Source organism: Canis lupus, chromosome 9 (assembly GCF_003254725.2).
Source record: "Canis lupus dingo isolate Sandy chromosome 9, ASM325472v2, whole genome shotgun sequence".
Lineage (NCBI taxonomy): Eukaryota > Metazoa > Chordata > Mammalia > Carnivora > Canidae > Canis > Canis lupus.
Window position 1 is genome coordinate 55,626,205 of NC_064251.1, and position 23,838 is coordinate 55,650,042.

At 52.8% G+C, this 23,838-nt stretch overlaps 3 long non-coding RNA genes across 12 annotated transcripts; 2 read left to right on the top strand and 1 right to left on the bottom strand.

Moving 5' to 3' along the window:
* The first annotated feature begins 3,873 nt into the window (after positions 1-3,873).
* LOC118355776 (uncharacterized) lies at positions 3,874-11,815 on the top strand. The gene is made up of 4 exons (XR_004818875.1): positions 3,874-3,938; positions 4,281-4,413; positions 5,457-5,652; positions 10,446-11,815. It is a non-coding gene; the product is annotated as an uncharacterized LOC118355776 (long non-coding RNA).
* LOC112677307 (uncharacterized) lies at positions 4,207-19,252 on the bottom strand. 9 transcript variants are annotated; one of them, XR_004818870.2, is made up of 6 exons: positions 19,054-19,241; positions 18,694-18,874; positions 18,254-18,355; positions 17,519-17,655; positions 15,802-15,937; positions 13,885-14,056 (listed from the first exon to the last, which is right to left on the bottom strand). It is a non-coding gene; the product is annotated as an uncharacterized LOC112677307 (long non-coding RNA). The 9 variants fall into 9 exon arrangements; XR_004818873.2 differs by lacking the exons at positions 13,885-14,056; positions 15,802-15,937 and adding an exon at positions 4,207-4,475 and having other exon boundaries at positions 19,054-19,225; XR_004818868.2 differs by lacking the exon at positions 15,802-15,937 and having other exon boundaries at positions 19,099-19,252.
* LOC112677308 (uncharacterized) lies at positions 12,379-19,778 on the top strand. 2 transcript variants are annotated; one of them, XR_004818876.2, is made up of 4 exons: positions 12,379-13,000; positions 13,446-13,729; positions 16,782-17,795; positions 18,424-19,778. It is a non-coding gene; the product is annotated as an uncharacterized LOC112677308 (long non-coding RNA). The 2 variants fall into 2 exon arrangements; XR_003146971.3 differs by having other exon boundaries at positions 17,667-17,795.
* Positions 19,779-23,838: the final 4,060 nt, after the last annotated feature.

The following is a 23,838-nucleotide window of genomic DNA, read 5'->3' on the forward strand; positions in this document are numbered from 1 at the left end:
AGTGAAAGAAACAGACATGCACAGACAGCCGGGAAGTGCGGCGGGGCGGCGAGCTGGGCACGCCCGGGCGGGCACACGCGGGCGGGCACACGCGGGCGGGCACACGCGGGCGGGCACACGCGGCGCGCTCCCGGCAGCCGGGCGCGTGCTGGGCGGGCCCCGCGGGCTTCCCTGGGCTCCGGGGCGTCCCCGAGGCCCTGCGGGCGACCAGGCTCCCGCTGCCCTGGGTTCCGCCCGCCCCGGCCCCGGGCCTGGGCGGTCACAGTGCGCCCTAAGGGCCCTTCGGGTTAGGGTCCCCGGCCTGTCCTCTCCCCACCCGCCTGCACCACTGTCCCTCCCGGCGGATCCGGGAGCGCCGAGCCCCTGCAGTGGTCGTTGCTCAGGTGGCCTTGGCCGGGGGCGGGCTCCCAGGGAAGGAAGCTCCGAGGGCAGGGCCGGGCCGCCTGCCCAGGGGAAGAGCTCCGGGCGGTGGCCCTGGGGCCTCGGAAGGGCGCCCTCCCCCATCCTTTCGTGCGTAGAACCGGCTTTTCCAGCTCGGCAGCTCCGGCAGCTCCGGCAGGGTTCCGGGCGGTGGGGATTGTTTTCTGCCCCTGGGGCCTGGGTGGGAAGAGTGAAGACGGAGAAGTGGGTTGCCCACGGAGTGTTTTGCCATTCTCTCCCTCACCCCCTCCTCCAGGGGCGCCCCAGGGCCCCTCCCGGCTGAAAGACAGAAACCAGCCCCTTCTTAACCAAAAAAAAAAAAAAAAAAAAAAGCGCAGATACCAGGACTCATCAAGCAGTGCCTTTTGGACAAAGCTCAAGTGGAGGCCGTGAAGCTCATGGCAATGGTTGCTGGAGTTTGATGCCCTTGCTGGGCAGTGAGCAGCACCAGAGGTTCTCAAGACACAGGGAAAGGCGGGGCTTCTTCCCCATGGTGAGCTGATGGGTGGGAGAGTTGGAAGACCCATTCCCGACCTTGACCTTGTCTCAGCTGGGTGAGGCCCCAGACTCTGACCTGCAGGGTGTCCCCCACCAAGCTAGGATGCCCAGAGAAAATGTCTGGCCCCGGCTCTCTCAGATCTCTTAGCCTAATGGGAGACAGGTAAACAATCAAAACACGGGATGGTGAGAGCTCTTGAGCTCCAGAAGAGGCCTGAGCCAGGGAGGCATCTCAGAGGAGGCGTCATCAGTACTGCTCTGGCAGGGATGCAGGGCGGTCCCAGGAGGCTGCAGACCCCAGACTGCCAAGGTGCCCAAAGCTTGGGCTATCATCCCAACAAAATAAAGGTGAGAATCCCTCAGAGACTTGGGCTGCCTTTCACGCTAAAGATGGAGAAACTGGGGTCCGGAGAGACAGAGCCAGCTGCCCAAGGTGGCCCAGCTAGCCAGAATTTGGGCTGGACCCTTGCACACAGTAAGCACCAAATAAATGGAACTGTGAGGCTTGGAATCCAGGCAGCCAGACCAATGTGCACTGCCCCTCCCTCCCTGCCTTCCTACAGAACTTTCCTGTGTACCTTCCACCTGGTGATTAAGACTCAGAGCCCTGTAAACAAAAGCATTAAGATAATTTTAGCTATTGCTAAGTGGTGTGATAGTGAGTGACGGGGAGTTCTTGAGAGAGCGGAATCAGCAAGGGCCTCTCAGATGCGGGTGCCTCTGAGCTGAAGGACAAGACGGAGCCAGCCATAAGATGGTTTGGGGACAGAATACTGCCAGGCACAGGGAATGGCAAATGCAAAGGCCTGGGGGCAAGAATAGGCCCCGAGTGTAAGAACAGAGTGGGTGTGGCTGCAGCAGAGGGTGGGAGGTACAAGCAGGCCACAGGGAGGAGTTTGGGTTTGATTTCAAATGCATACCTCACACTCAACCAGCATGGAGAGGTCAGAGACAGCTGCAGTGAAAGAATGAACGCCCTGACCACGGCGGGCCAGAGAAACAGCTCCAGGATAAGCACTTGGGCTGAACATCTGCTCTTCACAGCCCTGACTCCTTCTGCTGCAGCGTTTTTTGGGAGCCCCGTGACCAGAAGGGAGGGTTGCAGTCACCCACCAGGGGCAGAGCGCTGCTTTGGCTTGCCTTCCTGGTGACTCAGAACGCTGTGTCCCCTGGGTCCCGCCCCCGTTTGCTGCCCCCAGGGGACAGTCATCACCATATTGCATCAGGGAGCATCACCGTGGCACACTCACCACGTGCCAGCCCTGTATGTGGGTGTGTGAACTCGGTGCCCACTTTACAGATGAGAAGACAGAGAGAGGCAAAGACATCCGGCCAAGATGGCATGCTTGATGTGCTCTGGGGTCGGCTTCATGCTGCACGGTGTGTGGGCTCCAAGTGCAGCTGGCTGGAATGTCAGGACTGAAGCCTCGCTGGAGTCAGAGTCTTTGGGGGGGGGCCTTGTAGGGGCTGGAGGGGTGTGGACGGGGATTGGAGGATCCAGAAAGCAAAAATCTGGAAGGCAGGCTGCAGGTCCAGGAGAGAGTAGACATGAGAGAAAGGTATGTGGACTCCTCCAACCTTGAGCAAGAAGCGGCATGCACAATTGGCACGGGTGAGCACACACATGGACACGTGGTGAGCACACTCGGGCACATGCCAGCACGTAAGGAAGTATGCACACACACAGCACCTTGGTCCATGCACAGGCACGCATGGCACACACTGTGCGCACACGCACACACCGTGCACACATGCATACAACCGTGCATATGTGCTTACGGATGCACCACACCCATGTGAGGTGTGCACATGTAAGCATACCTCGGTACACATCCACATGGGCACGAACACAGCACACACTCACAGAACCTCACAACAGACCATCTGCACATTTCTCTCCTTAGCAATTATCGTGGTTCATCCATTCATGCGACAAACCATGTTGAGCCACTTTGGGTACCTGGCCAGGGGGTTGGGTGCTGCAGACCCAGCCAAGGGGACCCAGGGTCCCACCCCAGCTGTCCCAGAGCTTGCAGTCTCAGCCAGGAGAAGATAGTCGGTAAGCAGTGAACTCAAATCTTTCAGGACATTTGTCACTGGTGCCCTGGAGAAGTACAGGGAGCTGGGGTCCACACAGGTCCGGGGCACCGGTTCCCTGCGGGAGGGGACTGGGGTTCGGTGACAGGACAAGTCAGAAAGGAGTTTGGCTGGGAAGGAAGAGGCTAGTGTGTGGGTGGGAGAGGCCCGGACAGGCTGGGGATGTGGGCCTGCTGAACCAGATAGGCCAGCCTTGGGTCCAGGGGGCACCCACGCTGACTCCCTTCCCACCTGGGAGCTCCCAAGGGTGGGGCTGCGGAATGTCCCTGTCCCTTCAATATGGGGTCAGCAGCTAGGGGAAGGAGGGAGCTAAGGGGAGTGGCCACAAGCAATGCCCTGTCTCTCTCCCCTACCCCTTGCTTCTCCCCCTCTTCCCTAAGCCTCTCACTCCTTCCCTCCCTCTTTGTCACACACACAGCCCTCAGTTTCCCTATCTGGGCAATGGGCGGGTGCCAGCATCTTCCTCACAGAGCTGTGAGGAAAATCAATGGGAGATTGCTTCATAGAGGGGGCTTGGGCCACTGCCCTTCCTCTAGGCAGGGATCAGCCTGTGCCTCGTGTGTGCCAGCAACACCCCCACACCCTACCCTGCACCCTCTTGTGCCCCATGTCATACCACACACACACAGCCCCCCACACCCCCTACACCACCACGCCATGGGCCACCTCCCAACCCCCCCCCCCACACACACACACTTGGCCACCTTGGGCAGCCCGGCCAGTCACACCGTCTCCACCCACTGACCTCCCCCTTAGGTCCTGGGCAGTGACAAGTGTGCGGGCCGCCCGCGGACCCCCCCTCCCACCCCCGACCCCGGCTGCAGGGCTCTGCTCATTGATCCAAAGATGCTCTTTCCTTTCCCTCAGGCGCTTCTCTGAAGGATGGAAAAATCGATGCCCACAGAAGAGCGGGTGCAGGGCAGGTACAGACACCACGCTGGGGAGAAGACCAAGGGCAGGGGGGATATTAGGCGCCTCTGGGGGTTCCACCAGCTGGGGCGCTGCTCCCCATCTCCCAGAACAGACTCAGAGTCGGGTGTGGTCAGCGCAGGCACAAGCCCTGTGGTTTTGTTTGGTAGTATTTTGTTCTGATTACAAAAGCTGCCTATATTCAGCGTAGGAAATAAAAATCACCCAATCCCTCCCCAGAGGTAACCTCCCTGTTAACGCACATAGTAAATCCTTCCAGCCTTTTTTCTCTGCACATCGAGCACACTTTTTATTTTTGCAAAACTAGAATGTGCTCAACTGCTTTTCTTCACCAGTGTGCTCCTGTGCCGTGATGGGGCGCAGTTTCACCGTATCTGATGGCTGTGCCAGGGGTCATCTCGTCCGATGGTCGAGGCCCTGCACGGGGCCTGGGGTCAGAATCTTGGTCCATTGGCTCTGTGACCTCAGGTAGGTGGCCTGACCCTCTGACCTCAACTTGGTCCTCCTCTGTGTGGCCGGGCTGCTGATGCCTGCCAAGAGTCACATGAGACAAGAGTCAGAATAGACTCATTCCCTCGGAGCACATCAAGAGTGTTTCATCAACTGTGGGTAAAGTGGTGTTTTTTACATTTACCGTTACACACCCAACCCATCATTGTTTAGCCAATCCTCTGTTATAGAACATTTGGGTTGTTGATGTCCCTTAAAGAAGAGGCCTCGATGAATATCCTTGCCAAGAAATCTTTGACAAATCCGCAATTATTAATTCTGAGTAATTTTAAGGAGGAAAGTTGTACACGTTTTAGGACTGGTGTGTCCTACATGTGCCCAACTGCCCTCCGGAAACCTTCTGGTGACACTCTTGTATGAGTTTCTCAAGGTAACAAATTACCATAACCTTAGTACCTTAAAATAACAGAAGTGTATTGTGTCACAGTTCTGGAGGCTAGAAGTTCAAAGTCAGGTGTCATAGGCAGGGCTACGCTCCCGCTGAGGACTCCAGGGGAGGGTCCTTCCTGCCCCTTCCAGCTAGTGACAGCCGCCTGTGCCCCTTGACCTCTTCACTCCAGCCTCTGCTTCTGGTCTCCTCCTCTGTCTGTTTCTCCCCTGTGTGTCTCTTACAAGGACACTCTCCTGTAATCCAGCATGATCTCCTCATCTCAAGATCTTTACTTTAATTACATTGGCAAGACCCTTTTTCCAAAAAAACACAAAAAAACAAAAACAAAAAACATTCCCAGTTCTAGAGATTAGGACATAGTCATATCTTTTGGGGGGCTACCATTCAACCAACTACACACTCCTACAGAGGAACAAGGGTCATGTAGAATTATTTTTCCCCTCACCACACAGGACATTTCTATTTTTAAAAATGTTTGGCCAATTTAATAGGTAAAACAAAAAACAAAACATCTTATTTTCAACTGACTTCTTTTGCTAGCAAGGAAGAGGAATCTGTTTTCAGATGCTTTGGTTGGTCACTTGTATTTCTTATTTTCTTACTGATTCAGGTCCATTGTCCAATTCCCTTTTGGGTATTAGTGATGAAAGAAAACATTTGCCAACTTAAGCAGTCTTTCAGCTAAACTATTTTTCAAGCCTAAAATCAAGACAGTTCAAAGACTGAGAAACTACCACTCACAGAGCTTTGCTGAAAGAACCAATGAAAGATTGCCTAAAGAAGAAGGAAACCAAGCCCTATATCAGGTATGTAATGAGCCATAAGCAAAGATATTAAAATGTAGGTAAAATCTAAGTAAGAATTGGCTATTAAAATCAATAATAATGACAAATGTGGACTCGAAACAAGATCAACCCAAAATATAGGCAATCATACATGGTGATTGGAAGGTATGACTAGAGTTAAATCATGCTGAGACCTTCACTGTCTAGGAAGAGGGTGGGGAGTATTGATTTAGATCATGGTAAGTCAATTATGCATGCTAGAAATTTAAAGATAACCTCTAACAGGCAGAAATGGAACATAAAACTTTCAAACCAACACAGGTAAAAGGGAAATAAAGAAAACACGATGGGTTTAATAGAAAGCAAAAAAGAAGAGGCAGGGAAGAATGCTATTGATTTTTGTGTTTTTGTAGGATTACATGTTATTATTTCATAGTTTTTTCTGCTCCCCTTGAGTTGTTATGCAGACAATTATATGATCCACAAATAAGGATAATTTTGTCTCCTTTGTAGTTGCTGTTCTTTAATTGATGTTTCTTGTCTTATTGCATTGTCTAAAAGCTTCAGAGCTATGTAAAGTTATAGAGGCATTATTAAGCATCCTTGCCTTATTCTGGACATTACTGAGAATGCTCCCAGTACTTTACCACTCAATGTGATGTTGGCTGTTGGTTTGAGACAGATATTCTTTGTCATGGAATCAGTCAGGATAAGTTAGATTTGGCTGCAGTAACAAATCATGTCACAATCTCATGGCTTGAGAAGGGTTTATTTCCTGTTCATATTAAGTCAGCTGTGGATTCAGGCAACTGTCTCTCAGCTACAGCTGTGATTGGCTCAGGATTGTACCTCCACATCATCAAATGTTCACATGCTTGGTGTCTCAAGAGAGAGAATTGGAGAGTCTTGTGCCAGCAATTAAGTTCTTCTACCTGGAAATGACACACATTACCTCAGCACAGGGCCCTGCCTAAGCCCACTGAAAAGTGCAATCACAGCCTGGAAGGAGGACTGGAAAGATTGACAAGCATCGTAGATGTCACCATAAACACATTAAGGATGCATCCTTTCTTTCTTGCTTGCTTGCTTGCTTGCTTTCAGATTTTATTTATTTATTCACGAGAGACACAGAGAGAAGCAGAGACATAGGTCGAGGGAGAAGCAGGCTTCCTGCAGGGGAGCCCGATGTGGGACTCCATCCCAGGACCCAGGGATCATGCCCTGAGCCAAAGGCAGACCCTCAATCACTGAGCCACCCAGGCACCCCAGGAAGCACCTTTCATTGCTGATTTTATCATTGGGACCCCAAAAGTCGACCTGAAAAGTCATTAGGCCCTGGCTGTGTGATGAGTAGCTCAAGATGCTGGTGTAAAGAGGAAGGTGAAGTCCTGCATTCACAGGCTATGATGACTTGTGTCTCCATTCAAGCCTGGCTGCACGTGTTACCCTCCAATTCTGCGAAGTCTCTCAATCCTCATACCCAATCTCCTCTTTTTCCTGAGTTCATTTGAGCAGATTTCTCTTTCTTATGACTTGCACAATGTCACCCGGGATTATTTGCTGCTGTTTTGTTTGGAATTTCTATCCTCTTCCTAAGCAAGACCTGTCGTTTTCCGCCAACTCTTCATTCTAGGGTTATTCCACATTCTTAAGATAACTGGGGAAGCTTTCCATCTTTCCTGTGTCCTGAAACAGAATGTCTGAAATATGTGAAGAGTTGCCATTAGAAGTGTCGGGACCCCACACTTCTCTAGGAAGTAGCTCTTTCTCTACCTTTTCAATTTACTCTGTAGTAATACATTTTTTGGTTCTCCTCTACTTGTTGTTTTGGGTTATACATATTTTCTGATAAAAATATCTGCTTATTCATTTTTTCAAATTTATTATCATAAGGCTTTACTTAATATAATTTGATTTTTAAAATATTTTTGCTCCTATTGTGCATTCATTTCTCTCTGCTTATTATCTTTGGATCTGCCAAAAGTTTACCTAACTTATTAGACTTTCAAAAAGAACAAGTCATGGATTTATCTTTTATTTCTGGTGTTTTTCTCTTCTGTAATTTATGAAACTCTGCTTCTTATTTTTATTGACTTCCACCCTTTCTTATTCAAGAAATTCACAACACTGAGCTATGAATTTTCCTCCTTATAACATTTTAACCACCTTCCCATACATTTAGATATGTGGTATTTGCAGTGTTTCTTCTTTTTTTAAAAAATAGTTTGCCATGTAGGTTCTATTTAGAGTTATTTACAAAAGTGGTTTTCAATTTTCAAATGGTTGGCTTTTTAATTTAAACTTTTGTTAATAATTTCTAGCTTAATTGCATGGTGGTCAAACAATGAGGCTTTTGCTATATCTGCTTGGGGGATTATACTGAGTTTTTCTTTATGGCCTAATATATGATCAATTTTCATAAATGTTTGATGGGCCCTGGCACATAAATGAGCATCTTTTATTTGTAAGGTACAAAGTTCAGTTATTAAATCAACCTTATTAATTCTATTCTTCCAATTCCACACAAGTGTGTTGGGGGGGATAGGATTTAAAGATACCAAAGACAGAAGTGTGTTAAGGCTCGTCTGGAGGTTTTTTGTTTGTCATTCTATGTGTGTCTAAGTTATTGCTCCCTGGGTTGGGTCTAATGCTGTAGAGGACGTAAAAGATCATGACAAGCAGATCTTGATTCTGACTTGTACTCTTCATCAATACAAATGACCTTCTGGCTCATGTCCTGATTTTTGCCTAAGATCCTTTATCTGATATAAATACTACCGTTCGTCTCGTTTGACTTGAACTTGCCTCATATAACTTCCCTCTGATCTTCTATTTTTCACCTTTCCATGTCCCTGGGGATTTAAGCTTCTTTCTGGTAAGCACTGTCTAGTTGGCTTTCCATCTTAGTTTTTGTTTTATCCAATCTGAGAGTCTTTGGTGTTTTACTAGGAAAACCTCAAGCATTTATATTCCTAATTCACATGGACCTGCGGGGGGGGGGGGGGGGGGGCTTGCTCCAGGGAGGGGACGCTGTTCTCACTTTGATCCCTTCACCCCCAGCAGTTCTTCCTTTTGTTTCCTGCAAGTTGTTTGACCATTCTGAATGTTGCTTTGGTCTTCTCCAGACTTTGGTCAGTAGATATTTTGTTTTTTATTGTACTAAGTAGATATTTTGTTTCTCATTGCACTAGAAAGTTACCAGGTACCTTGAAAAGCCTCATTTGTAGCTGCTGGGCCCTCTGAAGGCGCCTGGTGAACCCCTCTTCTGCAGAGCATTCTTGAAGGGCCCCGCCCGCCTCAGATCCATGTTGATGTGACTTAAAGCTTCAGATCCAGATGGTTCGATTATTATTTTTCTAGTCTATGATTTGTCATTTAACAATAATTTTTGACATTTGTATTCAGTCTGGAAACGATATTTACAGTAATTCTTCCGACTCGCTGCTTTTTAACTAGTTTCGGTGCTAATGCCCAGACTTTTTAAGCCACGGGGTTATCATTCTTAGACTCCCAGCTGATGGGAGCATATCTTTCCGTAATAAATACTTCAGCATTTCCCTCAAACCTCATAAACATGGCTCCCTTATCACTTAGCATCCAGTATAACACAATCTAAACCGGCCTGGGTTTATTCTTGCCTTCCTGGAGGCATGTAGGATGTTGTCCTTATTTGCATAAGTCACACACTGTTTTCCAGAACATGTCTCCATAGAAGTCTCTATTTATTTTCCCCAGAATGCAGTGAACCTTTCTGATCTGCACAGTCAGATCTTTTTGTTTCATTTTATTTTTATTTTATTTTTATTTTTTTTTGTTTCATTTTAAAGCACAGGTGAGTTTCCATTCATTATATCTCTAAGTCACCTCTTATTCTGGCCTTTTCTTCAAGAACCCCAGCTGTGTGGGGGCTACCTCCTCATCCCCATGAACTTCTCATGCTTTGTTTTCAGCTCTTGTCTGCTGTCACACTTTTTAGAATTGTCTCCAGGTTGGCCTTTCCATCCCTGATTGCATTTTCTGCACTACAGTCTCTGCTTTTTACTGCCTCCAGCGTGGATTTGAATTCTGTTTCTGTGCTTTGTCCCTTCCTGGAGTCCTTCCTTACCCCATCAGCCAATTCCTGGGGTTGCTGTACCAATACAACTGAGGGTGGCTTACAACAACACAAATGAATGTGCTTCTTGCTTTCTCTCTCTGTGACTTCTCTTCTTAGACGAACACTTATCATTGGATTCAGGGCCCATCCAGTTCACCCACGGTGACCTCATCTTGAGATTGTTAATTAAATATGCAAAGACCCTTTCCCAGATAAGGTCATATTCAGAGTTACCAAGGGTTAGGACTTGGACGTATCTTTCCTGGACCACAAGTTCAGTGCAGTAGGCCATCCCCGTCCCTGCTCATATCCTGCTCTGCCTTTTCAGATTTGTCAGGGCTGCCCTATGGTTCCTGCTCCTGGTCTGGAGAGCCATGTCTTTCTATTAAAGTTGCCACAACGTTCGTTTCCCAACGTTTCCTTCTGGTTGCTTCAGGAAACCTCTTCCCAGTCTTCAGCGTTTCAGAGTGCTGATTCCTTCTCCAGGTTCTGTACATGTTTTGCCCACCATCCTTAATTGTTGATATCCTTCTTCTGGATTGTCCCTCACATACAGTTAACATTAATCCTCACTCCAAGATCACAGGTAGACAGGATAGGATCTGTACATGGCCTTTGCTCCTTACTGCTCTTGTCACCGCCAATTCCCCTCCTCAGTGTTTGGCTTGGGGAACAAATCCAGTGGGCTTTGCTCAATCCATTTCCCCATTCCCTGCAGGTTCCTGCCAACCGCAGCTCTGCCAAGTGAAGGTGGTATATGCTCCTGTCTGGCTATCTGGTTCTTGGACGTTCTGAACGGATGAAACATGCAGAAGTCCCAGCATGCACTGCTCCTGGGGGGTTTCCTGCTATCCCCTGGCCCCCTACATTCATGTTTGCTTCCCAGGATCCGCACACCATGAGGGCAATTTTGCCCTGCCCACCTACTCTGAAAGACCAGGGCACATTACTCCAAGATCATCTCTGGGAGGACAACTCAGACTGGCACAGATTCCAGGGTACTGGGTGGGGGCAAGTGATGGAGGAGGTCTGAGCACCTTCTTACATTTGTACCCGGTTTCTATGTCCTGAAGCTTCTCCCCAGCACTGTCCCCGCCATTATCATCAGTGCGATAGCTCCTCCAAGATTCTGGCACAAAGTTGGCAGTTATTCCCCATGTTGAGTGAGGCTCTGTCTTTCTCTCTGCCTTCATGAGTATTTAATGGAAAAACAAGAACAGCTGTATCAGGGGGTTTCTAGTTAGATGCCATTTTATATGGAAGTCCACAGATTGTGTGTGTGTGTGTGTGTGTGTGTGTGTGTGTGTTTTCAAGCCCAGACTCACTCATTCATTTACATTTATTTATTCCAAAAAAAGTGCCTTCCCTGCTTGGCTTCATAGTGGATGTCAGGATAAATCAACCAATAACCCAGAAGAGAGTTTTGCAAAGATGCAGGAGTAGGGGAAAGGCCCCAGGCCCCTATCCCTTCCTCCCTCTGCTTGGCAAAGCTGACCTCCCCAGCAGCCCTTCCAACTCGGAGACCTCATTCCTATGCCCTCAAATCAGCAGGCTGTGAAATCAAACACACTTCTGGAGCACCTAATTTGCTCTAGGCACCAAGTGGCTCTAAGGGAGAGAATCATCGAGAGAGAATCATCGGGTCCCTGCCCTCTGAGCACCTGCTTACATTTGTCCCTGGTTTTTCTGTATCCTGAGGCTCTCTCAGGCACTTCTTGCTTTAGAGCATGGTGTCCACCTCTTCTGATGGTTTGTGATGGTTATTTGATTGATGGCCTCACGAGACTCCTGCCAGACCGGCACCCTACGAGGGCTGGGACAGCATCTGTATCCTTGGGTGGTTAGCACAGCTAGGACAGGGCCAGGGCTGCCTGGAGGAGTGGCCATTGGAGCTAGGCTTTGAAGGGTAGACAGGAATTCGGTGAAGATAAAGTGGGGTGGGGGCAGGAAGGAGGGATGAAATCTCTTGGTCCAAAGCTGGCACTTCCTCTTGACCTTGTTCTTGCTGTGGTTTCTGCTGCTACATGGAGAAGATGCCTCTCTGGATCTTCTGAGAGGCTGAAGAGCCCTGGGGTCTCGGTGGTACTGGGGGAGCTGGGGGGGGGGTGTGTGGGACTGAGGTTGAGGTCGGTATTTGCCTCCTCTGGGTTCCCTTTCTTTGGCTTGCTTCCTCTTTATCTTTTTAAAGCAGATATAAGTGCTGCCCATCCCACCATGGAAGCCTCAGGGTTGTCATTACGTTTCCAACAGGCACGTTCATGGCTGGGTCTCCTGGACGTGAACCAAAAGCCATTTGGTTCAGAGGGAAGATTTGAGTCAGGCCCAGCTGGGTTTTCCCATCCTTTATTTGCCTGATCCTATTAATAATTAATGGTACAGTAATGAGAATTGCTTTTAATAGAATCTGCTGCCATCACTGCATTCTGTTCCCTGCCAAGGGTTTCCCCCAAAAGGATTCACGCTCACAAGGCTGAGTTTCCTGCCATGGGCACCATTGGGAAGCGGAAGGTCCCTTGCTGTTGTCCTTCCCAGCTCCTCCTCTCTTCTGGGACCCGAGCCCCCTGCCCGCGCCCCCTCCCCCCCCAGTCTGGAAGCCCCTCTTGCTACCATTTCCTATTTCCTCCCTGAAGCCCCACCCATCATCCCCTGGAGGTTCCCACAGTGAAGCGAGACTGCCCCATCCAGCCCAGCCAAGCGGGGCATTGTCACGCCTCATCTGTCACCAGGGCAAACTGGTCCCATTGGGCAGGGACAGGGCAGGCTAGAAGCTGCTGCATGCCCAGCTTGTCATGGGTGTGAGACCCACACCGTGCACGCAGGAGCCCACATTCTGGATGAAAAAGTCCACCTCTACAAAGGCCAGTAGGATGGGCATGGGGGAAAGGTTGGGTCCTGGCTTGGCCTCTGTGACACCAGGGGATAGTGTTATCGACCTTGCCCCACATCTCCACTTACTCATCTGCAGAACAAGGATGTTGATGGTCCTTACACCCCCCTCCCCTAGAATGTTCTGGGTGAGAAAGGGAGTGAATGTGGGGGAAGCTAAGTTCAGGGAAGCTCCTTAATATTCACTCCAGGAAAATATCTGTGATGTGCTCAGGGTTTTAGCTATTCACGATGCTATTCATTGTGGTGTTATTTACGACATCATAAGTTGGAAACCACCTCCTTGTTCAGTAATAGAGGACTGGCTTAGTGAGGGTGAGCGTAGCTCCACAATGGGGCATGGGGCTGCTCGTGGAAAGGGGGGCTTTGGGACTGCTCCCCCAAATGGTACTGTGCTGAGAAGCCCCCTGGGAATGCTGGGGAAATGCATGTTCTAGGGATTGGGGCTGAGATTCTGCACTGCTGACAGCTGCTGGTCTCTGAGGACCCTCAGTACTGGTGGGGCAGAGGCTCTGGGTGGTGTAGATGTCTGGGTCCTGCTGGTGGATGGAAAAACTGGGTTGCAAAACAGAGTGTGTTCTGTGATCCCCATGCTGGGCTCAAAGCAGAGCCCACGCTCCACATTCATTACCGAGTCTGGAGGCTAGGAGCTCAAGTGCTCAAAGTGCTTCTAGATGGGTGATGAATTATAGATAATTTAAAATTTTCTCTTTGGTTTATCTTAATTTCAAAATTATCCACAATTAACATGTATTACTTTTGTAAATGGAGAAAAATGTTATTTTTTTAAAAAAGAACAAATGTTCTCTTCCCTTCCCTACAACACAATCAGGGTAATATTCAGCCTGGAACGACGGGAATCCTGAGAAGACAAGGATTCTGGCCTCACTCCAGAGTCATCGTCATCCAGAGTCATCCAGAGTCATCCAGCCACAGGGCTGTGGGCTAGACCGAGTGGGCCACGGGGCTCGGGTGGCCCCTCCTCAAGTGCCTAGCACATGCCTGACACACCCAGTGTCCCCCTGCCCCCCACAGCTCCCGGGAACAGGACCATCACCATGGGGGCTGGTATAATGAGTGCCACTTTGCAGCCAAGGGAACTAGTGGCTCTTGGAGGTGAGTGACCCACCTTGTCACCCAGCTCCCTGTGGGGAGACATATGGGGAGCAGTGAGTGAGGGGCCAGCTGGAAGGAAACCTAGTCCTCCTTGAAGGCCTTTTTGGGCCACTAGTCAAGGCAGCCTCTCCAGAAAATCCAGACAGACAGGTGAAGAGCTTTGAAAATTAGCTGGAGTTTTTATGTCCCGGGAGTGGCGATGGGGAGCCAGTGAATGTTCTGCGCGAAGACGAAGTGATTCAGGCTGTGAGCAGCTGGTTGCAGTGAGGAGACCCAGCTGCAGGTTCGAGGTGATCACAACAGGCCAGGCTGGGTGACACACAGCAGCTGCGGCAATGTCAATAGTGGACACTCCGTGAACTCCCATCCCATCCAAGGACCTGAAATCACTCCTCACTTAATCTATATAAGGTCCTAGGATGGCCCTGCTGCCCTTCTCCCTATTTCGCAGATGGGAGAACTGAGGCTCAGCACCATGAGACAGCACAGCTGGGGTGGGCACTGGTTCGGCGTGACTTCAAATTGGATATTTTAAATACAGTGCTCCACTGCAGAGAGAACAGAGAGCAGGAAAGGAGGATGAGCCCCAGGGGAGGAGTGGGGAGTGGGCAGGAAGGGATGGACTGAGCCATACTTCGCTAGCAGCCTCAGTCCCTGATTGGGACTTGGGGACCTGCAGGGCCAGGTAGGATGGGTGGTCCGAGGCTGGAGCCAGCACCGTAGGTGGGAAGTGAAGGAGGAGCAGACCAGGGTACAGGGGTGCGGGTCGATGTGCGGTGCCCAGGGAGTAAGAGTGGCTGCGGGCTGGGGGAGGTGAGAGAAGGAGAGGAGGCAAGGAGGCTGGGAGCGTGCGGTGGGGGATGGCTTCCAGGATGGACTGTGAAGTATGGGGACTCACCATCTGTGAGCAGCACCAAGAGGCTGGTATAGAAGACCCACCTGGGCACTCCTCTCTCTCCATGATGCCCTGGTGTCCCATACCCCAGCTATTCCTGCAGCTCCTGCCCCCAGGCCCCACCCCTCGGGCTCCGGCTGGAATCCCTGATGGGGGAGCAGGCACCCACTTGCACTGTGCTGGAGCTGCCTTCAGCTGAGGCCAGGGCAGCATCTCATACAATCCTTCCCCCCAGCCACTCAAGGCAGCAAAATCTCTGGGGTCATACAGAGGGAGAAACTGAGGGCTGGTATCCCAGGCCCAAGCTAGAGGGTGAAGGGGTCCATCCGAGAGGCTCAGAGACTGTCCCTAGGGTGGTTTTGTAGGCCCGGGCCAGGGAGGGAGGGCTGAAGAGGGGCTGCACTTGGTGACTTCTGCTCCCCAGGAGCCAGCCCTCCCCCTTCTGCCTCTGCCAGGCCTCCTGGAGCAGCGGTGGCAGCTGGGCCTGGCCCAGGACCAGGGGAGGAAGGGGAAACAGCCAGTGGAGTAGGGGAGGGGGATGAACCAAACCTTGGAGCTCACTGGCAGGGCTCCCCTGCTCCCTGGGGATGCACTGTGCGCAGCCCACCAGGTGCCAGTCATGCAGGCACTGCACCCAGCAGAGCGGCCCAAACTGTAGCCCCACCCACTGGGCCCACTCTGCCAGCAGCCAGGACCAGGGTACATGTAGGCTTTTGTGGTCGAGACCTTTGGACTGGATCTCCATCTCTTAATTCCATGCCTCTTACCCAGCCACTCCTCACTGAACCTCATGCAGTGGGTACCATTGTCATCCCCATTTTATAGACGCTGAGGCCCAGAGAGAATGACATGAGCTAGAGCCTGAAACTTGCTGGGTACAGGGTCTGCCTCCCACCCCCCCCACCCCCACTGTAAAGACTGGCTCCTTGAGAAGTGTCCTCATGCACTACTGGTGAGAGGAGCCTTCATCACCCCACACTAGTGAACTGGAAACAGAGGCTCAGCCTGGGTGGAGACTGCGGCAAGGTCGCACAGTCAGGCAGCGAGGACCCTTCAGCTGCCCCCAACTAGGCCCCCAGAGATGGGAGTGCCAGGAGGCCCAAGGGAGGAAGCCCCTTCCTCAGGGTCAGGAAGGCAGAAGAGAAGGGGGAGGGCGGTGATCCGAGGTTGTGGTCACCTGAGCTGGTGCGACCAGGCCCAGCCTGCTAAGGAAGATAACCCTGGCTGGCAGGTGTCCCTGGAGGGTGGCAGCAGCCACAGACAGACCCAGCTTCATCTCATCATATCTGTGCCTGGTACTCTGGAGGCCAGATCTGGAAGTTCAGGTGCAGAGATCCGGTGCTCACCAGGAGCCTCAGGCCCCCGAGCCTCCTAGGTCGAGTATCTTCCACCCAAGATGTGACTCCCTTGGCCATCAAACCAAAATTAGCTGAGAACTTCTACAAGCTCCTTCCCTATATTAGAGCCAGGCAACCACATCAGCATGTGAGGGCTCTGAGAAGTCCTGCAGGACAGAATCCTTTTCGATTTTGCTTAATCCAGCCTTTCCTAAAGCATATTTAGCTACAGACTCTACTTTTTCTATGAAGTATATATTAGCATCTAGGGCAGATTGAACAGGGCCACAGAGTCTTTGCACTGCCATCATGGGGTGGGGGGTAGGGGAGGGGACTCCCTTCTCTCTGGCTGGGCCACGTGGCCAGTAGGGCCTGGAGGAAGTGATGCAGGAGCAGTTCCTTAACTGGTCTGGCAGCTTCACCTCTGGCTTCTCGGAACCTTGAGCTTTGATATAAGGAATCAGCCTTGGCTGCTGGAAAGGGCAGAGGAAACCCCAAGATGAGGCTGCCTTGGGCACCCGGCCCAGTGGAGCCTTCAGATGACCCCATCTGACTGCAGCCACAGGACAGACCCCAAGTCAGGACCTCCCAGCTGAGCCCTGTCAACCCCAGCATTACACGAGAGACTAACTATTGTGACACAAGCCTCTGCGTTGGAGGCGGATTGTCACACAGCAGCAGCAAACTGGAACAGTGTCCTGCAGGACCCCCCGGGGGGACAGGAGGTGCCCACCCCATCCTCACTGCCCACCACCCCACGCTAGCCCTTCAGGCCCAACAGCATTGTGGCACTCCCCTGCTTCACCCTCCCCCCATACAGGGCATGCCCTCCAACTGGAGTGTCCTCAACCACCTTTTCCACTCAGGAAGATCCTTCTAGACTCAGCTTCTAAGAGGCCTCCACTACGAGGACTTTTCTAATAGCCCCCAAGGTGGCTGCATTGTCCAAGCCTGGGATCTGCCTGGGCTCACACTTGCCAGCTGGATGAACTTGGATGGATACCTGCCTCTATGGGCCCCAGCTTCTCACATGCGAAATGGGGACAGTATTGCTAACAAGTGCATGAGGCTGTTGCACAGACAAACAGGAACGGGGTAGAGCAGACAGTGCATGCTGAATAAACTGGCTGTCATTATTATCTGCCCCATGCCTCCAGCAGAGTGGGTCCCCCTTTGCCCTGCAGCTCACTGCCTGCTGCACCCAAGCACAGCCTTGTGAAGTTACTGCTGCCCAAGAGAGGTTTGGTGGAGGATGAAAGACTCAGAATCCTCGACTAATTCTACTTGGAAGGATCCTCAGAAAATAGGGAACACAGCCCCCTTATTTTGACCAAAGGCCAGAGAGCTAGAGGGCCTTGCCCGAGGTCACACAACTCACTGTGGAACTAGATCCCAGGCTTCAGCTCCCTACCCTGTGCCTTGTCTGCAACCCCAGAAGGCCCAGAGGAAACCCCAAACCAACATTAGAGAAAAGGCGGTGGGATGTATTTGAATGGCTCAGGCTGCAAGTGACCAGCATGGAGGGTCAGCACCACTGGCAGGTGCTGCTGAGCTCACCCATTGTACAGATGGGAGACCTGAGGTTGGTGAGGTGCATGGGGCCTGGGCCCCAGAGACTGCTCAAAGCCCAGCCGTTCCTCCTGGTAGCTAGAGAATCTTGGGTGGTTTACGTCTCCCAGCCCCACTGTCTTCATCTGCAAAATAGGAGTGAGAACACTTCCACCAGGGACAAGCTCAAGCATGGAGAACCCTGGACCACAATGTGCACGTAGACCCACTCCCCTCCTTCAACACCTGACAACCACTCACCAGCATACTTCCACCCGTCCTTTTGGTCAGTTCCTAGGTGGGCCCGGGTTCTAAATACACTTGGGGGGTCCTGTGGGGTTCTGAGGCTGTGGGGTTCTGGAAAAATTCTTCCTGCAGAATAGCTGGTGTGGGTAGGCCAGGCCTTGGACTAGGGGTTTGCAGGCCTCAGATGCACAATCTGGTCCATGTGGGAATGTTGGGGGAGACAGGATGAATTTCTGTGTTTGTTGCACAGAATGGTGTGTGTGTGGGGGGGAGTGCACTTGCCCAGGATGGGGGGCTGGGTACGGGGAGGGGTGGCCCTGCAGCTGTACTCAGCACCGTGAGAGCTCTGCAGGCCAGGCCTGTCCTTGCCACTGGAGCAACCCCAGGACCCTGATTTGGAAGGATTAGAGCTGCCAGCTTCAAACAGAGCTGCAGCCCCAGCCATGGGGCTTAAAGGGGCGGCTGCAATGATAAAGAACCACCTTCGTGGTGACTTACCTGACCTTCCTGGGGGAATGTTCCACCAGCCCTTTCACCATCTTCCAGTACAACCACCAGCCAGCTTCAGGAGGGAGGCACTGGGCAAGGAGGAGCTGATGCCTGTAAGGGGGCTGTGCTCCAACAAACCAACCAGAGTTCGCATATTAAATAACACACTTGGTTTTAAGTTGCAGGGAGTGGGAGTGTGTGTCAAGAGACCCTTCCAGCTGGTGACCCTGAGGACGCTGCCTGAGGATTCCTCCATTATTAACGAACATGCTTCCCTCTCCCCAGCTCTCTGGAGCTTACATGTCAGGCTCAGAAATAGCTTAAGGGGAGGGCCTGGCATCCAACTTTGGGTCTAGGCAACTGTGCCATCCAGCTGGCTTCTCTGGGACTCAGTTTCCCCACACCTGGAGGAGAGGAGACACAAAGGGAGCAGGTGATACAACACAAACCCAGGACTGTTTCTGGGGGTCAGGTGCTGTCAAGGGCGGGGTCATCTCTAGTCCAGGTTCCGGCTCACAGAAAGCATGCCCGAGCAAGGAAATTCTGTTGAGCTTGTTAAATGGCCAGTGACCCTCCCAGGTCCGTCGGTGACCTCCAGGGGCTTCCAGTCTCAGGGCCTCCATTTTCCATCTGTGAATTAAAGGGGTGGAGGGCGAGTGATGCAGGCAGGGGCTGCCTGCACCCGGGAGACCCCAGCCTGGGAGGTGTGCAGGGACCTACTCCCTTAGGGACACTGGGTTAGGAGGGGAGGGGGGAGGAGAACTCCATCTCATTCCACACCCCCAGCTCCTAACTCCTGCTCTGTGGACCTGACTGCTCCACCAATTGATTAATCGATTGGTTAGCGGATTGACCGAGTCCCCGCCGCGGAACCGCCTCCAGGCGGGCCTCCCAGGAAGCCCCCTTCTGCCCCCGTAGCCCCGCCACCAGTCTCCGAAACCCCCTCTCAGGTGCGCTTAGCAGCGGGCAGGGGGCGTGTCCGGGGCGTGTCCGGGGGCGTGGCTCCCTCTGTGCCCCGCCCCCGGGGTCGGCGCGTTAATCCGCCGCGGCTCAGCCAATCAGCCGCCGGTTGCCGGGGCAACGACCTCTCCCATCGGAGCCTTCAAAGTGTTCCCCCTCCCTCCGCGAGGGCTCCACGCGAGCCCGCGGCCTTCGACCCCGGGAGGGGCGGGCGGGGGCTGGGCTCCCTCGGCGGGAGAGACCCCCCACGGGCGGAGACCCGGAGAGAGACACAGAGACTGGCAGGGCTGGAGACGCGCGCAAGCCGGGGGAGACTTGGGTCGCGGACCCAGGTGGAGAAAATAGAGACGCGGCCGCGAAGGCGCGCCCCCGCCCCCACCCCAGTCTCCGAGGCCGAGAGGGCGAGCCCGGGAGAGACAGTCCCAGCCAGGGACAGAGACAGCTGGAGAGATCGTGGGAGAGACCGAGACAGCGCAGGCAGGGGGGAGGTGGAGGCCGCCCCCCGCAAAGCAGAGACCAGGGCCAGCAAGGGGGAGAGCGTCGGGAGGGGGCGAACTTGTGAAAATAAATATTTATAAATTGAGAGTTTCTAAATTCTTTTTGCATTTCTGTAGTAAATTATTCATCTGTGTATCTCCCTCCCTCCTCCTATCTGCTTGGGGAGCTGCCAAGGGGGGTGTTCCTTCCTATGCTCTCCCTCCGCCGCCCCCTCCCTCCCTGCTCGTTCTCCTCCCCCTCCCCGTCCTCTCCTTCCTGCCCCTTTCTGCCCTCCTACTCCCTCTTCGTCCCACTCCTCGTCCTATATCCCCTCTCCCCAGCTCCGTCTCCTCCCCCCTCCTCCCCTCTCCGTGTCCTGCCCCTTCTGCGCTCTCCTCCTCCTCGGTCCCTCTCCTCCCCCCTCTTCTCCCCCCTGCTTCCCGTCTCCCCCCTCCCTTTCCTGCTCCGGCTGGAGCTGGGCCCCGGAGGCTGGCGAGGAGGGGCCGCCGCCCGGAGGTGACTGGCTGCCACGCTCTGGCGTTTCGTCCCTGCCTTAAATAAGAATAATCGTCTAAGTCAGCGGGGCTGGGATTAAAAAAACACTCGTCACTGGCAGTCTGGCACCCCCAACCGGGATCTCGGAAATCTTCCTCCAGAGGACTGGGGACACTGGAATTGGGGTGGGGGGATGTGGGAGCTGGGCTGAGAGGGTCCGCAGTCCCAGGAGGGCCCCAGGCTGGAGCCAGAGGCCACACGCTGCCCCGAGAACCTCGAGAACCTCGGCTGGCCGGCCTCGCTTTACTCCTCTGTAATATGGGCCTGGGGACTGACTTCCTATTCTCAAGAGCCAAAACCACTCTCAAGTCTGTTGGGGAGTCTGAAAGCTTTCAAGGCCCTTCTGAGAATCTCCACAGCTTATGAGGCACACAGGATGAGTAAAGGTATAAGGCCAGTTCCTAAAAATCAGGCAAAAGGGCAGGGGAGGGAGGGAGGGTCAGGGCCCAAGTCCTAGTGTGCTGCACCCAGCTCCTGGTCTGTGAACTGGGCCAGTGATGCCCCCTCCCCTCAACCAAGGAGGAGAGGAGCCTGGGCTCCACAGGGGTACTAACTGCTGCATGCTGTGCATAGGTCGGTGTCTGGGCAGCTCTGTTCCCCGCTCCACATCTCCCATCCCCACTACCCCTGCCTCCACCCCAGGCAGCCTCCAGGTTGCCCAGAATAAAGTGCAGCAGAGAGAGGAGGCAGGAACTTCTCCCGGGTCAGGGAGTGGTCAGCACCAAAGAGCTCCCCTGCCCCTGTGACCAGCCCAGAAGCCTCAGGCAAGCCTTTGCCAAGGATCTGCATCCTTTCTCCCCTGTGATGCTGTAGGTAGAAGGCAGCCTCCCCTCAACTGGCCTTCCCTTCTGGGCACATAGGCCTGGGCATTGGGGCCTGAGTTCTGCCCCTGCTATCTGACCTCAGCCCAGCCCAGTCCTCTGGGGTGAGGGTTCCAGATTCCTTTCAGCCCTCATTTGGGTCTGGCTTTGGCAGAGCAGAGGGGTGTCCTCACCCAGCTGCCTGTGCTTCCCACAGGAACATTCTGTCACCATGTTGGTGCTGCCTGGAGGGAAGGGGTGCCCAGCCTGCCCCAGCCCAGTGACCTCAGGCCCTCTAGGATCCTCTGAAACACCCATCTCTCATCCGAAGACTTCCCTGCCTTCTGTGGTCTTTTTGCAGAAGCACAGTGAGAAATGCTTCGGGGAAAAAGACCCTCTGCTGGGTACCTGTCTGCCACTCTACTTCTGTGGCCAGTCACACCTCTGTTGGCCTAAAGCAGCGATTTTCAAGCCATTCAAGCCATTGGCCTAAAGCAGCGATTTTCAAGCTCTAGGGTGTTACTGGGAATGGGGGTGATGAGGGCCTCCCTGATTCATTTAGGAGTGATCACCTGGGTGAGATTTATTTTGAGAAGGAATAAAGAACAAGATTGAGACTGGAAAGTGGTATAAAAAACCAGTTTGAAACCCACTGTTTTAAAATAATTAGGAGCCAGGAACTCCTAATTAAATTAAAATAATTGGGACAGGGAGTTGGGGCTTCCTGAAGTCCCCCCACTTGTGTAACTCAGTGCTCCCCCATCCACCACCCCAGGAAAAAGCAGACAAAACCCGAACTACAGCTTCAATGTCGGGAGGCCTGTCTGAGGATTTGCAGGGCCCAGAAAGTTGTCAAAGTCCTTGTGTTCAGTCCCGACTATGGGCCAACCTAAGTGGATGAGAAACTGGAGCTCAAAGTTGCGCAGCCAGTACGGGTTCCTCTGTCTGACTCCAAGACCCGTGCTCCTGACGCTGACCACCCTCCCCTAAAGAGGTAGCAGAGTCACCCCTGCGTGCCATTGGCTCTTGCCCTTGTCCTGCTCATGGTCATTGTCAAGCTGTGCCCTAGGGTTTCTTTGGTCCCCAGGAAGGACTCACAGGTGCTAATGAGGCAACCATGGCCCCAGGCAGAGTACCCCTGAGTAGGCACTGCTGTGTCCCCCACATACCCAGCCCTCAGCCCAGGGGCGCCTGCCATCTCCACTGGGGATGACAGCCACATCTGCCACTCCCGGATAGACATTGTTCCCCAAATTCCAGAGCCCTCGTGCCTCTAAGAGGCCCCAATGCATGGCTGGCTACTTAGGTCCCCATGCACCTCTTTTCCTTAATCTCTCTCCCTGTCACATCTGCATTGTACTGGGTTCTAGGAACACCACCACTGTGCTGCCCAAGTCATGGCTCCTCCCAGAGAAATAAGGCCAGGCCCTGATCCTGAGCTGTGGACCCTTCTTCCCTAGAGTGAAGGTCCTCCCAAGAGGGAGGCGTGGCCGAAACAGCCTGGGGGTGACCTCCCTCTACCTTGCCAGAGAGACCCTGACATGGCAGGCCACCCAGGAGGAGCCAAAGAACTGGACCCTGCCAGTCCCTGAGGAAGTGAAGATGAATTTCAGAAACTTCCCGAAAGAGAGCTCTTGGGAGACATGAGTGTCTTTGAGAGGAGCCGATAAAGAAAGGATCCGGGAGGTCTCCAGCTTGGAGGTGAGATCTTGGATCCAAGAGAACTCAGCCCAGACTGGAACCTCGGCTCAAATGCTACTTTCTGGGCAGCTGCAGGCAAGTGCTCAACCTCTCTAGAACTCAGTGTTCACTATCTGTAAAATGGGCACAGCAGAACACTAGTGTTAGAACTGGGATCGGAGAGTCAAGATGGGAAGGGCATCCCCTCTTCCTGCTCCCTTTCCTCTGTGGCCCATCTGGAAACTGGCCCCACAACCCCACCCCAGGACAGAGAACTCACCCTGTCCCTGGAACTCACCAGGCTCCGTTAGCGACTATTCTTAAAAGCTCTTCCTGACCCTGGAAGCAGCACCTGCTGCCAGAGAGCTGTCAGATTGTTCAATGCACCTGCCCTTTGACCTAGCGATTCTATTTTTAGAATTTATACCACAGAAACACTCACACGGGTGACAAGGGAAAATGCACAGGAAATCCATTGCATCACTGTTGATAATAGCAGAACTTCAGAAACCATCTAGACACCCATCCCGGGAGCCTGATTATATAAATGTGAAGGCGCTGCCTGATGGAAGAGCAAGAGGCCATGACAAATACTCACCTGATTCCTCAAGGAGTGAAAAAGAACAATAAGCCTTCATTTGTATTTCAAAAGGGTCACCTGCACACACACCCTGCTTGCAAGCTCACAGAATCCACAGGGTAAGGGTGGCTCTGACCCAGGAAGGGGTGGGGGGGTCGGATGGGAGGAGGAATCATCCCAGCTTTAAACCCTTTGCTCTTTGACTCTGTTTACTGTGAGTGTGCTCTCCACTGGCCTTCATCCCACGAGGATGCTGAGTAGCAACTTCTGATACTCACCCACAGCCAGTTCTCTCTTTCTTGGGACCTCCCACCCTTGCGTCGGGTGAGGCCACGAGACCCATGCTGATCAGTAAATTGAGGGAGGAAGTGATAGGATGTGGTTTTCCCTGCCTCAGTGACCGGTAGATGGAGGTACCACAAAACAGAGGCAGCCTTGATCCCTGGGCGCTTTCGCCTGGAGGGCAATTGCCCTGGAGAACGACTTGGACTCGGAGCAGAACTTGCTGTGTGCAAAACAAACTGCTGTTGTGTTGAGACACT